The sequence below is a fragment of the Mustela nivalis genome (genome assembly GCF_964662115.1).
Source record: "Mustela nivalis genome assembly, chromosome: 6".
Classification (NCBI taxonomy): Eukaryota; Metazoa; Chordata; class Mammalia; order Carnivora; family Mustelidae; genus Mustela; species Mustela nivalis.
The window spans coordinates 34,704,439-34,718,028 of NC_139025.1; the positions used below are offsets into that span (position 1 = coordinate 34,704,439).

General features: G+C 37.2%; 1 long non-coding RNA gene across 1 annotated transcript in view; it reads right to left on the reverse strand.

Moving 5' to 3' along the window:
- Positions 1–1,985: 1,985 nt before the first annotated feature.
- LOC309866466 overlaps positions 1,986–13,590 on the reverse strand; it is a 35,947-nt gene continuing 24,342 nt past the window's right edge. Inside the window, exon 3 of the long non-coding RNA XR_014312699.1 lies at positions 1,986–2,213. This is a non-coding gene — a long non-coding RNA (uncharacterized lncRNA). The remainder of the gene's footprint in view (positions 2,214–13,590) is intronic.

A 13,590-nucleotide genomic window follows, 5' to 3' on the forward strand; every position in this document is an offset into this window, starting at 1 on the left:
TTTCCTATCCACCCCTCCCTCAGTTTTGGTTGTGGCAACAAAATTACAGAATTCCTCAGGGAGGAAACAGGAGGACCTGCTGGTCCTTTCTGACCCAGAGCCAGCTCAACCCTTGAAGATATTATAAGAATTCCATTAACTAAAATAAGGAGAGAAATGCTAGCAAAATTATAAGCAAAATTTGTAGGCTTTTAAAGATCACCCACATCTCCCTGTGCTGGCTGTTATTGTCTGTTTTACTTCTCTATAGCTGTCCCAAGCTAGGATGCTCTACATTTGGAGTGAATCCTGGTAGTTAGGAAGATGGAGATACATTTCAGGACTCTTGAATTCCTTGTGTTATTGTTGAGATCTTCTTGAAAGTGGTGCATTCTCTTAGTGGGTCCAGATACTTAGTACAATGGTCTTCAGACTGAGGTACGTGAAATTTCACAAAGGCATTTCAAGAAATGAGGAAACAAGGGTGGTTTTCAGTGAGTCTTTTGCTGGATCCTCAATTTTCACAAGTACTCTTTACTGAAATGGATCTGCCTGTAAATGCCCCTTGGCCACTTTCCCCATCTCCTTTTGCTTAATCACATTTTTCCCTCTTGTTAAAATGGAATACCTTTCAACCATCTGAAATCTTACTTGGGTGACTTGAAGTAAGAGAAACAATCTTACTTCAGTGATTTGTTCTGGGGATGCGTTTTTAAAACCTCGGGGGTTTTGAACTAACCACATTCAACTAGGGCATTAAACTAACCACAATTCCAAAATCCTGGTGTTGGGTTAAAGGGAGAGAATGATTGTTAATGACTGGACTGCAAATTATTTTGCAGGTCAGGTGGTTTCCAATTCTTTGCTTTCAACAAAATTGAAGGATGCTCTAATCAAATTGTCAGCTTAAATTTATTACAAATGAGATTTGATGATAAATTACTATATGGGTTTGGCTTTATAATTCAGAAAGAGTTCAAAAATTTCAGTGACACTACTGTAACAGAACACTTTCCATTCCTATCTACTTTTTTGTGTAAACAAATTTTCTCAGTGAGTATTGAATATAAAGCAAATAATATAAATAAAATTGATTCTGAAACCTGTATTATTCTAGTGGTAAGTAATAGTCACCTATAAATATGTGAATTAAATGGGGGGAGGAGACAGTCTACCCATCAATTAATATGAGCATTTCCAAAATAATTGGTTATACTTAAAATTATTCATGAAAAAATTTTTTTCTTAGTTGTGTACTAATAATTATAATCCCAATGCAATTCTGAAAAAATCTTAAGGTTACAAGAAGTAAAAAATAAAATTACAGTGTTACATATTTTGCAGAGAGGTCATGATAAGGTGATAAAAAAAAAAGAAGTCTTTAGGGGCACCTGGGTGGCTCAGTTGGTTGAGCCCCCAGCCTTCAGCTCAGGTCATGATCCCAGCATCCTGGAATGGAGTCCCACTCTTGCTATCACTCTCTCTCTCTCAAATAAATAAATAAAAATCCTAAAAAAAAGAAGTCTTCCAAGCATAAAATACATTACATTTGAATAAAATTCTGTGGGGGAAGTGTGGTGGAAACATGCATTGAAGGAAAAAAAAAATAAAAATTTTGACGGCTAAAGAAAGGCTTAGTCATGGTTTTAGATATTATTGAATATGAGTTTTTAAGATTAACTGCATACATTTTAAAGTGATATAAAAGATTTATTTGAAAATTTCAATATTACAATATCCAGAAATTACATTTTATTGTAACTGCCTAAACTTACAATAACAAATTTTAGATGTCAACCTAAAAACACACGAAATCATACAAAATACATAAAAATTATTTAATAACCTACAAGCAAAAAAAAAAAAATAAAGTGTAAATACCAATGCTCTAGGGCAGTGGTTCTAGGGTCTGATGTATTTAAGAATCCTGGAAAACTTGTAAAATCTACAGATTTCCAGACTCATCCCCAAAGACTGCTTGCTACTCTGTAGATCTGCAGGATGTGTGGTTTTGATAAGCATTCCCTGGTTTTGCTGATGTGTGGTCTTTGGCGTGGCCTTTGAGAAATATCACTTCAAGATTTCTTCTCGGATCACAGTGCATCAGCAGAAAGCTGCTTACTTGAGTCGGTTTTTTTCTGGGCCATCTGTAGAACTGTCTCCTCTGAGTCATATTTTGTGTCACACCTTCACCTTTCACTTGGAATGCCCGGAGAAAATGTTATGAAGGCTTCCTGCATTTGTAAAGAGTATTATCCAAGACATCATTCCATCACCGACTCTCCCCGGCCACCACCCCTGCCCACAGGTTGACACAAATCATAAATTTCTTTCAGAATTCGGTACTAAAGAACGTGTTGCTTCTGCGGGAAAATACTGGCATGTATTTTTCTCAGAGCTATATCAGTAAACTCGTTCTGTTTTTCTTTTCTTCTGGTTTTCTAAGAATCTCAGAGATCATTTTGTGACTTTGGACATGGGTTCTAATCTTTGCTTATGACCTTTTAACCTAATTAATATTTTTCTTGGTCCCGATTTTTTAAATAAGTTTTTTGTTATGTTTTTAATAAATCCCTTCCGATCCTTCCTAGAGAAATCTAAATAAGTAAACAAATGAGCAAAATTATTCTGTTTGTATATATGTTTTAAATATATGGATAAGAGTGCCTGGGTGGCTCAGTGGGTTAAAGCCTCTGCCTTTGGCTCAGGTCTGATCTCAGGGTCCTGGGATCAAGCCCCGCATCAGGCTCTCTGCTCAGCAGGGAGCCTGTTTCCTCCTCTCTCTCTGCCTGCCTCTCTGCCTACTTGTGATCTGTCTGTCAAATAAATAAATAAATAAATAAAATCTTTAATAAATAAATAAATAGATATATGGATAAAATAGATTGGAACCAAAAATGTTTTCTAGTTTTATTTATCTTTGTATGTATTTGTGTATGTGGATACATCCGTAAAGGATGTTTGCTTGTGGATATAGAGAATGGATTGATGGAATTTACTATTACATTTTGGGTGTACTCAGTTGTAAGGCATATTGGGATTTCAGGTGCACAGCTGGATAAATGGAAGGTAGGACAGACTAGATGGATTTGAGGGGCTGGTAGAGTGCCTAGGCTTCAGTTCCATGAGGGTACATTGCAAATAGGAGAAGTAGAATCTCTTGAAATGGAACAACTTAACCAGTCAATAAGGAGGTACAAGGTCCACAGAATTGTACTCAAAGAGGTCCAGACCCTGTGGGCTGGTGATTATAAGATGTCAGTAGTCTTCCAAAAACACCTTACATTTTTTGACTGTCCTTACAAATAAAGTTTTGTAGATGGCATAAATTAGAAATATGTATTCAAGAATCATTTATTTGTCTTATATTTTAAAAGTCCTATTATATGTCCGGCTTCAGGGTTACAGAGTCAAAGGAGACAAGATAACATCCTTGCTCTTTGGACTTTCCAGGTATAGAGCAGAATCTTGTAAGAGCTGTTATGGGTTCCCATCTGTAAATGAGAAAAAATGTCCATCTTGGCAATAAGACCTCTCAGGTACAAGCCTTGGCAGGGAACTGGGATGAAAGTCCTTATCAGGGTATACCTGCACAACTACATGCAGAGTAGATGCCTTAAATGAAAGAAGCTGGCAGGGTATGGGTGTTGAGAGTAAATGTGGAGTTCATTGCATGGTAGGGATTATACAGGGATAAAGGGGACCAGAGACCAGGTCTATAGTGATATGGGGATGGAGGTTCACTCAGCTCCAGCTGAAAATTCAAACCCATTCCTGCCAATTTTTTTCTTTCCTTTCATTTTCTTTTCTTTTATTATTTGAGGCAGAGAGAGCATGAGCTGAGGGAGAGGCAGAAGCCAACCGCACGGAGCAGGGAGCTGAACGTGGGCCTCCATCCGGGGCTGGATCCCAGGACCCTGGGATCATGACCTGAGCCGAAGGCAGAGGCTTTAACCCATTGAGCCACCCAGATGCCCCCATTCCTGCCAATTCTTAATGACTTTCAAGAGAAAGTAGAAATCTGGGTTTTTATGTGACCTCTTGACTTTTAAATGCTGTACAGATGAAGTGATACATTCGTGGACTTCATTTGACTTGCAGACTACCATTCTGGAATCTGAACTCAAGATAAGTCAATCCATTTTTTTCTGGACTAAGATTTTTTTCCCTGCATTTAAACAATCATTTTTAAAGAGGTATTTAAATATAGATAATTCAAGCAGTGCTTTTCTTAAATTATATGAAATGTCAATTTGACCTAATTCCTTAATTTGATAGATTTAGATTCAGTATGTCAGAGTCAAGGGACAGAGGTAACACTTTTCAAAGTAATATGAAAGCCAAAACCCCCAAATAGCAGATAATTTTTGACATCTATTGTTTAGCATTATGGGAGATATAAAAAAGCATCACAAAGATAAAATGTAAAATTCATAAAGGGTTAGGAAGCATATAATGCATCTCAAATTAGACAGTCTAGTCATATTGCAGAGCCAGAATCAGAAGGAGGCTGAGTAGTCTAAAATGAGTAGAGAAAGCTCTAATCCTGGTTTAGCTATTCATATAGGCTCATTTGCTACCTCAGCTAAAAAACCTGAACAACTTAAGGTGTTCCTCTATTGTATTATTTAAAATTTAATAGTAATTATGTATAATTGTAGGCACTACAAAATAAAAATAAATACCAAATTAGGTACCCCTGTCAGCTATGATGGTTCTATGATCAAATACTAAAAATTAAAAAATGGCATTTGTCATATTATTAAGCTTTACTTCTGCTTAGCAGCATTTTTCTGCTTTTTAAAAATTTGCATTTGCCAATAAATAATGAGAGGAGTATAAGTGATAATAGGATAATATTAAAGAAGTAAAATTTGTACAAGAATTGTATTTTTTAAAGACTATGTGCTCCTGGGTGACAAAGTTGGAAATATTCTGGCTTTATAAGCTGCTCTTTTCCACACATAAAAAATTTCTTTCAGAGACTTGTTTAATATACCACGTCAGACTCTTTCCAGTTACCTTGATACATGTATTATAAACTTAATCCATACACCAAGCATTTATTAAAAATGAAGCATATTACATAGTAACGTATCATGACAATCAAAGCCCTGAATTAGATGTTGACTCTAAACTTTTTAATATATTAAAGACTGCTTACTACTGTGTCCAAATGATCACAAAGCTTGATTTAAGAGGTCATGTTAATTAAAATTTCCTTGGAAGTTAAGTTGTGATGTAAGGGCCTATTTAGCCAGAGGGATTCTGTCTTGGGTTAAACAGTGATTTTGTTGTTTATGCAGTAAAACTTAAACTGACCCTGTCCCCCTTCTCCCCAGGGGACTTACTTAAAAACAAGTCCCGGAAACCAGTCCAAGTAACAAAGCCCAAATACAAGGGTGGGTCAGGCCAGGTGGAGATATCCAATCAGTGGGGGCGCATACTGTCTCCCTAGCTACCAAGGAGTATGGGCCCCGCCCTTGGGGTGCCTTTTGGGTGCCAATTCTGACCAAAGGGATAGGCTAGTTTAAATATCTACTAGGGTAAATTGTAGTTCAATTGGTAACTTATTGTGACCTAGCACGACTGTGCAGCTTTCTCTGTGTGTTACAATTTCATTGGCCACCTGTGTGTGGCCAGACCCAACCACATGGCCTTTGCCCTTAAAAGCTAGTCTGTAAAGCAGAGAAAGGTCATCCTCTCTGTAAGAGGCGTGGCCCCGAACATTCAGTTTGATTCTCGATGCTTGGCGTGAAATAAAGCTTTGCTTGACCTTTGCTTTGTATCAGTCTCGCTCCTTTAATCACGGACCTGTTATTGGGGGACGTTTCAATGATATGGATCGACATTTAAAACTTATACTGTCCTAGGAACACAAGTTTGAAAAGGTTAAACATATTAGGCCTTAAGTGTATAGTGGACTTCTGAGAGATCATCTCTAAAGCCACTCTCGGGTATGTGATCAAGGGAAAAGAGGGACAGATAGATTTGTTCTTTTCTCTTGCCATTGAACAGATTCAATACTTAGCAAATCGAAATGAAATTGATAGTTGAAAGCATCAGCATTTTTCACTTGACACCTTTTCATATGTAGCAGACCCTGCTGTCATTTGCCTTTATCAGTGCTATTTTCCCTTTCTGCTCTATGTCCAGTCCCAGGGTTGGGATCACAATTGCTCTGAACCAGTCCTGAGGATTCAGATCCTCTTTGCCAGTGAGAGGTCTGAGTACAGACACGTGACTCAGTTCCAACGTGTGCCTCAGTTCCGGCTAGTGAAACTGCTGGGGTTTCCGTGCAGAATGTTCCTTCTCTAATTAGAGACACCTGTCCCCGCACCCCCAAACACACACACAAAAAGCCCATTTACACTCTACCTTTTCCTTCCTACTTTAGGACAGAAAACTTGGAGGTCCTGCAGCCATTTTACAAGAGAATAATAAAGAAAGGAGCCCAGCCTTCTGATGGGGTAGAACTGCTGAAATGACTTTTGAACCACTTACATCTAGACTTTCTGTCTGGTGAAAAAGTTAAACGCAATTATGGTTTAAAGCGCCAACAGCTAGATTTTCTGTTACTAGCAGTGCAAAGGATTCTACCTGGGATAGCGTAAAAAGGTAGGGCTAGTGGTGTTCTAGTTTAGCTCACACAAGCTTGTGAGGCCATTGTGCCTGTCTCTCCCCAGCCCTACTCTCAGTGATTTGGAGTTGGTAGCTTTAAATTACCTACAGTGGGGGGCACCTGGGTGCCTCAGTGGGTTAAAGCCTCCGCCTTCCGCTAGGGTCATGGTCCCAGGGTCCTGGGATCAAGCCCCGCATTGGCCTCTTGGCTCAGGAGGGAGCCTGCTCCCCTGCCCCTTCTCTGCCTGCCTCTCTGCCTATCAAATAAATAAAATCTTTACCAAAAAAAAAAAAAAAAATTACCCATGGTGGGAGTGTTTATACTAAGGAACTAGGCCAATGATATTTATCAGGGCTTTTTTCCATAGAGAGCTGGTTATTAAATGTTTACCAGCAGCACAACACTGGGTGACTTACTTGAATTCTACAGGTAATATAGTAACAACCACCATGCTATTTATCATCGTTCTTTTTATATTTTTAATATTTTAAATAAGACTTTATTTTTAAGCCATCTTTACACCCAAGGTGGGGCTCGAATATACAACCCTCAGATCAAGAACGGCTCTCTCCCTCCACTGAGCCAGCCAGGTGCCCTACTTATCATCTTTTAAAGTGCATTTTTAATAGCAAATGAGTAATAGGTTATATCAAGATATTTCTAAGTTGTGGAATTTTAGAGCAGGAAGGGATTTTAACAAGTTTAAGAAGAGTAAAATTAAATCTCAAGTGATTTTAAAAGTAACCTAACATTACATAACTGATTAATAACAGAGTCAAGCCCACGCTTTGACTCTTTATTCCCATCTTAGTAATCTTTCCAGTACACCATAGAGACATTATATTATTTATAATATAATAATAATAATAATAATTCTTTGCCTATAAACATCTAGCATCAAATAAAAATATTAAGCTAGTGAGATATTCAATTTCTCTAAAAATAGACCAACCCAGTTTTGATTATGCATATAAAAAGCCATGTTTAACTATATATTCTAAATTTCAGTCTATTCGGCAAAGATGCAGACCTTGAAGAAGGCTGACATATGGAAGCTGTTAGCATGAGATTAAAAGCTGCCAACAACCTTCAATCATTACTCCCAGTAAGTCCTGACAAGTAATGGGATGATCCGCTGGGTTGGGCTCCCCGGGCACAACCAGGGACACTCTCAGAGAGGGAGCTGCTGCCACATGCATTCTCCAGAGGCCGAAGAGGACTGTCAGCTGAAGCCTGAGCTCCTTTGCTGGACTGAAGATAGGCGGACAATCTTGAAAGATAGAAACCACATCGTGGAATGAAGTGAACTCACAGAAGATCTGGAATGCTCAATGGGGCAATGGAATGCCAGATTCTGACAACTTCTTTTTGAAATAGCTGACCAAATTAGCCAGCAGAGATTAGATATTGAAAATACTCACTACTGGTTAGAGTACTTGTGGGAGCTTCACAGCACTGGTATGCGTGAAAGCTGGTACATTTTTGAAAAGCAATTAGGCAATATGCTGCATCTCAATAACTGCAAAGATAAAGATTTTGCATGATTTTGATAAATGTTGATTATGTGCTGATACATACGGGGAATTCATTATATTAGTCTATTTTGGGATGTAGTTGGAATTTTTAATAAAATCTCAGGAAATGTTTAAAGGATTTGGCTCAGGAATTCTAATTTTAAACAATCTATTTTAGGGAAATATCATAGATAAAAGATTAATGACTATTAATCTATTAACAGTATTAATATTTTATTAATACTATAAAGTATTAAATTGGAAACAATCTAGTTTCTAACAACAGGGGAATGGGTGAATAAATTATGATATATCTATCTACACAGTAAAATGCAAAGGAGCCATTAAAATCATGTTTTGAAATATATTTAACAAAAAGAAAATACTCAACATACAATGTCAAATAAAACAATAGAGAGCAGTACAGTTTGTATGTATGTGTGTGTGTTGAGAAGACTAAAGAAGATGCACTAAAATCAAGGTGATCTTAGTGATTATATTTTTCCTCTATTTTTCTGGATTTTCTAAAATTTCTCTAATAAGCATATAGAAACTTTCAAAATTCAAGACTTTTTTCTTATAAAAATCAATACATGTTAACTTAGTAGAAAGTATGGAGAAAAAGAAAATACTGAAACACTTTTATTTAGAAGAAAATACTATAAAAATGGAAAACAGAACAAACAAAAATCCTTCAAGTCATTTGGAGATAATTCTGACAACAAAGGATATCTGTCTGAATCAGCAGTGAAGTCGAGAAGGGAAAACTGTCCCCAAACCATACATGTTCTGAGTAAGCACAATGACTGCTAATGCCATCGGGGAGGTGGGGGAGAAGAGATTGAGGCCTCAGGCTGGATGTTGGAGATTTGGAGAAGTTGGTCTGGTCATTACGGGTGAGTTTTTTCAGGAGCTGCTACATCTGTGTGAGGCTGGGAGAGACAGCAAGAGGAAAAGGACTTAAAAGATTCTTGCTCTGCATTTAGAGGGCACTCTTTACTTCGGGGTGCATATTTCTCAAGCAAGAAGTGAAGAGAGTATTGTGCTAATACTTACTTTGCGTTGTGATTTCCCAATTGTGTGTTCCTTAATAGGAAAACAAGTTGAGAATGAGCCAACTGAGGCCCAACACAATTTATTTCAGTTATACCATCACCCTCAAGTTCAAGACCTTGGTTGTCCCAGATACACAACCACATGGCTCTAGAAATCTGACCTGAAAACCCTAGCTGAAACAGTGTTTGGCAACTTATTTTCTTCTTGCAGTACACAGGCAAGTTGACATTCCCCTCTAATTCTTTCTCTCCAAGTTAAAAAAAAAGCAGTGCTAGTGAGTATAATGTTATCATAAAGAAATCCTCAACTGTGTTGTGATCTATATTTGAAAATACTGATTAATTCACAAACGATGGCTTTAACAGGGTCTCCCCAGGGCAAGGAGGGTAGCCACCAGGCCTCATACTTGGAGGCAGGGCTACGTACATATTGCACCTATTTTATTTACGGAATGTAATTAAAATCACTTTCAGAATTTCTGCCTTTAATGATATCCCAAGAAGCTTATAAAAGTTGCTGACCGTGCAGCCTTCTTTCAAGTGAGATTAGCTTGGGCAGGCTGGACAGGTTGGGTTGCAGAGGTCCTACACCCATCTGGGAGAGGACTTGTTCTCTGACCTTTCTCAGCCTCAAATTACTAATAATCTCACTTGCAAAAAGCCTACACTATCTTTCATCTTAAATAAGCCCTTTTACATTAAAACCTTGGGTCAGAGGAAATGAAGAATGATAGCTGGTGATATTTAGTCACTAACCAATTATTCATTTAACATTTACTGTATACAGGCACTGTTCTAGGCTCTAGAGAATCAGCAGTGAATGAAGACAAGATTGATCCCTACTTTCATGAGGCTGCCATTCTAGTGGGTGGAGACATCAGACGTGAAACAAAATTGGAAGCATTGCTAGTTCATTTGGGCCCTCATTCAATTCATTTATGTAGCTAACATGTACCAAAAATACCAAACATGCACCAGGCATTCTAGATGGTTTCATATAAATCTCTCATTTAATTTTTGCATTAACTCTGCACAAAAGTATATTACTATCTCCTTTTTTCAGATGCATAAATAACATAGCTCATTGTAATAGTAAAAGAGAGGAAACAATCAATATGTGCAGTATAGGAGACTTGCTAAGTAAATTATAGCAAGCTGTGCAATGAAATTCTATATTATGTAGCTGGGTTTTTTTTAATGCAGCTATTATAAAGATCTCCATGTGCTGATATGGAAAGCTGCCCAAAATAAGTATCAACTTAAAAAAAAAGAAGCAAAATGCAGAACAAGATTTAAAATCAGCTCTTGTTTATGTTTCCTTTTAAAAAAAGATATTCATACCCCTATGTTTGTATATGAAAAGTATATGAGAGACTACATAAATAATTCAATAGTGATTCTAGGGAAGGGAACTGGTGATTTAAGATGAGAGGAATACTTACTTCTAATTGTATATCCTTCCTTCTCCAAGTCTGAAGTATTAGCCAGATGCATTAATTATTTTTTTCAGTTAAAACTGTTAATGTTTCTCAGAAGAATGTTGATTGACCTTCTGAAAGCTTCAGGGATATGATTGGCTTGTTTAAGGTCATGGGAATTTAGTTTCTAGGTCTTTAATTTAGGAAAGAAGATAGGTAAATGTCATGTAAAGGGAAAATATATTAACTTGTATGCTTTCAGGTAAATGTGTGTGGTTGTGCCTGTGCATGCTGAAAGGCTGGTGAGGTCCTCGACAGAAATGGAGCTGCCCAAGGTAACAATTAGAAAAGATTTAAGAAAAAAAGAAAAAGTAGTTTCAAAAGGGCACTAATGTTTCAGTCTTTGTATTCATAGTAGCAGCTATAGTGCTTGGCAATGTGAGATAATGTTTATTAAAGCATATGAGATTATTTGAGGATATTAGGAGTGAGAATAAAATGCAGGTGATTTGAAATTAAAGCAGTTTCTAGGGTTTATGGTTTGATCATCTCGGCTAGATGAAGATGCAAGGGAAAAAGTGGTTCAGAATATAAATTACTTAGTTCCTTCTTATCCCCAGTAGAAGGCATATCCCCCAAGTTTGCTGATTTGGAAAATCCTTATTTTTTACAAGGACTGAATTCCCTGCTTGTTATTTATCAGCATTCTGCTGACAAGTCTTGTTCCTTCTCTGTCCTTAGTTCCTTTTTTGTTTTCTTGTTAAAAGATCTATTAAAAAAAAAAAACAAAAAACCCCAAACAGTTCAGTAGCCCTACTGTTTCAAAATCTCATTTCATCTCATTTGTCATTTATTAATGGGCCTATTTTCTCTCCAGTGTTTCTTATCCCCTAGATATATTTGAGGAAATTCTTTTTTAAATCCCTGGGGCTATTATTACATCACTAGTTCTTTTTACTGCCTTTTTAAAAATCAGACTCAGACTTTAATCACTCTATATATTACTCCCCTCTTCCCACTTTCCTGTTTCAATGTACTTTTTTTTTTCTCTTCTAAATCTAGTACTCTGAAAAAATCCCTAGTGAGTCCAAGCTGGATGTATTTTTGTTTTGAGAAATTTATCAGATGAATTATAATTTATTACTGCTTGCCTCTAGCTTATTTAAGGATAGCTTAGTCTTTTTTTAGCTAACAATTTCCCTTTATCTTCTATCATTAGGATACACAAAAATACAGCCCATTTCGTGGTTATTTAATATTTTCCCCTAATTTTGACTTGCTATTGATTTCTTAACTTTTAAAAATAGTTTTATTAAGAACTCATTTTTAATAAATTCTGCCTTCCTAAACTGTCTTTTCCCTGAATCCAATTCTAAGAGCCATTTTAATGTTCTTTTGCATTTCATTATTCACTTGATGACATTGAATAGCAGACTCAAGGAAAGGAAAAACCCTTTGCTATCAGAAGGACAGGTGGAAAGAACAAACACTGGGTTCAGAGGTAGGAATCATGGTCAGGATTTTTCTCTTTCAATCTTTTCTTTCTTTCCTTCCTTCCTTCTTTTTTCCTTTGGTCCAGACTGCCTATCTCACTTTCCCCATCTAGAATCAATCATCTCCCCTCTCTTCTTATCTAATATTGAAAAAAGATGCATAAGAAATTTTGCAAAACACTACGAATGCCTGTGAAAAAGGGCATTATGTAAATATCCAGTATTATTATGCTGGAATTTTGCCATTATGCTGTTTGCAAAAGAATAAGATTTAGAATAAAATTATCTCCTTTCAACCTCTAGTTGAAGGAGGTTCAGTTACCAAAATACCAGAAGAATAGTTCCTATATGGTAGGCTTGTAGCAAAGATCCAGAACACTAGATTTATGCCTTTTTCTTAATGATGACTACTGTCATTATGTTCACTGTCATGGGACAGTTATAGAAATGGAGACTTGAGGGCAGGACATGCTGGCTTTGCTTATTGTGCTTAGAGGAGGGAAAAGGCAACAAAGGAGTGAGTCCGGGCTGCAGTCCAAATGATCCAAACAGCTCAGTTTACATGTGAGAGGGAGAAAAGAAAAGATGTTGCATAATGTGAATGAAATTTGTATAAATATTGACACTGTGTATATAGGGTCTAAGGGTCAGTACTGCCTTCAGAGACAGGAAAAGGTACTAGGCTGTACTAGACATTCCTCCTCCAAGATGTAAAGGAGGTAACATCCTACACTGAGCAACTGAGAGGCACACACACACAAGGTCCTCAACCTCTAAAGAGCGCTTGCTGCTTGGATGCCGTGTCTGAAATCTCTGCCATGAGACCTGCTCCATTTGCAGTCAACTATTCTATTCAGAGCCCTTGTATATAAGACAAGGTGCTTGTCAGAGCCACTAGGAGCTAACTTGCCATAAGTATGCAAAAGATTGATTTTCAAATCTTCATAGAAAAGATGACTTTTGGATGGGACGTCTTACAGAATGAGTAGGGGCTCCCAAACTCAAATGGCGTGGGCAGCTAACTTACGTATGTGAAGGAGGCTAGGGAAGTGCTAAGCTGCTTGTGTTGCTGGCTAAGAAGAATATGTGCTTAGTATCTATGATAGGCCCAATGAAATGACCTAACAAAACATATCTAGGGCCCCAGAGAAATCCTAGGCTGCCGATTTGAGACCCCAATTTGTCTAGATGGAGGAAAAATAGTGAAAGAGTAATATGAAAAAAAAAAAATCACCAAGACATGCATGTTATCTAAGAACTCTACTGGTATTGATTAATTTATCGCAGGAATGGATAATATTTTAGAAGCAAATGTATGAGAAATGGCCTTTCTTCTTTAGAAAAGGTAAAACTGGTGGAGCAAGCTCTGGTAGCCTACAGTGAGCAAAGAACATTTTAACAGTTCAACGCTTCAGAGACAGTTCCCATAAATATTTCACTATGTATGCTAGCACATTCTTCTTTAAAATGCAGGTGTCAATCAGAACATTTTAGATCAGATTACCTCAT